We start from the raw sequence: 250 nt of genomic DNA, 5'->3' as shown, positions 1-250 counted from the left end.
GAAGCAAGCAAGAGGAGCGGGAGATAAAAAGGAGAAGGGAAAGAAAATAGGAAACTGAAGGAGCAAGAAAGGAGAATAAGCAGTGAAAAAGGAAGAAGCCAAATGGGAGAGAGTGATGCAGTTGAGGTGGAAAGGAGAGAGAAGATAGATGATGTGTATGAGAACACGATAGAGGCTAAGAGATGGAAAGGAAAAGCTAAGTGAAAGAGAAAATAGGAGACTGAGAGAAGAGGAGATGATGAGGGGGGGG

At 44.0% G+C, this 250-nt stretch overlaps 1 protein-coding gene across 1 annotated transcript in view; it reads left to right on the top strand.

The window, feature by feature from the left end:
• Positions 1-250, top strand: part of LOC118329494 (pantothenate kinase 3-like) — a 25,128-nt gene that overhangs the window by 10,944 nt on the left and 13,934 nt on the right. The window lies entirely within an intron of this gene.

This window comes from Morone saxatilis, unplaced genomic scaffold (assembly GCF_004916995.1).
Source record: "Morone saxatilis isolate NCDOM2014 unplaced genomic scaffold, NCSU_SB_2.0 Contig19, whole genome shotgun sequence".
Classification (NCBI taxonomy): Eukaryota; Metazoa; Chordata; class Actinopteri; family Moronidae; genus Morone; species Morone saxatilis.
This window is presented reverse-complemented; position numbering and strand designations above follow the sequence as displayed.